The 1,294-nt window shown below is 46.1% G+C and overlaps 1 non-coding gene across 1 annotated transcript; it reads right to left on the reverse strand.

The window, feature by feature from the left end:
- Nucleotides 1-647: 647 nt before the first annotated feature.
- On the reverse strand, nucleotides 648-777 carry LOC115031410 (small nucleolar RNA SNORA17). Its single transcript, XR_003837049.1, has one exon. It is a non-coding gene; the product is annotated as a small nucleolar RNA SNORA17 (small nucleolar RNA).
- Between the last annotated feature and the right edge of the window lie 517 nt (nucleotides 778-1,294).

Below are 1,294 nucleotides of genomic sequence, written 5' to 3' on the forward strand. Positions count from 1 at the left end.
CATGATGTCCAGGTGAGGAGTGAGACCAATTCAGACATTAACATCTCCCCAGTGGCATCCCAGACCACGGAAGTCCTCCTGGCCTTTGGTGGTAACATAGTTGCAACAGGGCCATGGACCCAGATGTGGCCTTGGTGGCAGCACAGGCCAGGACCCCACCATGGCCATAGGTGGCACCACCAGCTACTCACATCAGGCTATTTCTCACTACCCGTGAGTCTCCAGTTCTGCCTCTAGTCATTGTGCCCACATCCTTCTGTTTCTTTCTCTTCCATTTCTCTACTACTTACTTGCTCCTCTTGGTGGCGGCTGGAGTCTCTGAATGTCTGGCATCAATTCAGGAGGGGTTGTGTTAGGCTTGTACATTATAGAACCCAGTAAGTGTCATCTCAGGCATGGTCTGCCCCTGTGACCCAGACTGGTGGTCATTTCAGGCTAGCTCTCTGTTTGGGCCCCATGGTGATTGTCTGGTGGTTGGGGCCCATCTGAGTGGCTCTATGCAAGGCTAGTCTGTCTCAGGCTCAGCCCTGGTCTTAAGTGGGGGGTGGGGCGGGGGTTCTTCTTGTCTCTAGCTTGCTCCCTGCCCTGGAAACCTGTCTGGGCCTGCGTGGTACAGGGTTCATGGTTGTCTCAGGTTTTTAAAAGGGAATGTTAGACTACTAATGAATTATTCATATGTTCACAGGTCAGAACACTGAGTGTAGACATAGCCCCTCTGCTCTCTGCCACCTACTAATGCACGTGTAACACAGCAGCCACACCTGCAACAGAGTCTGTCATTTTCTTAAGGATTGCTTTACTCTCTTCCCCGCAGCGTCTTAACACAGACCGTTAAACTACGGATCTCAGGTCTTCTTTGTTAACATAGGTGTTACAGCTATAAATTGACCTCTAAGAAACACTTTAGCTGCATCTCATAAGTCTCAGCGTACAGCGTTTTTATTTTCATTCATACCAAAGTATTTTCCTTTTCACTGTGATTTCTTGCTTGATACACTCCAATAGAGTTTAGGACTTTGTTGTTTAAATTTCACATATTTTTGTATTTCCCAAGTGTCTCTTGTTCATTCCATTGTGGTTAGGGATTTACCTAGCATGGCTTTGATAGTTTTAAACTTACTGAGAATTATTTTGTGTCTTAGATATCATCTCTCTCTCTCTCTCTTTTTTCTGAATAATGTTTCAAGTGAGCTGAGAGAAATGCATGCTCTGCTACAGTTGGTGGAACATCCCAGAGATACTAGTTAGATCGAATTGGTGACTAGTGTTGCTCAAGTCCCATTACTTTGTTCAG

The sequence above is a fragment of the Mus caroli genome, unplaced genomic scaffold (assembly GCF_978045245.1).
Source record: "Mus caroli unplaced genomic scaffold, Mus_caroli_1 scaffold_7, whole genome shotgun sequence".
Lineage (NCBI taxonomy): Eukaryota > Metazoa > Chordata > Mammalia > Rodentia > Muridae > Mus > Mus caroli.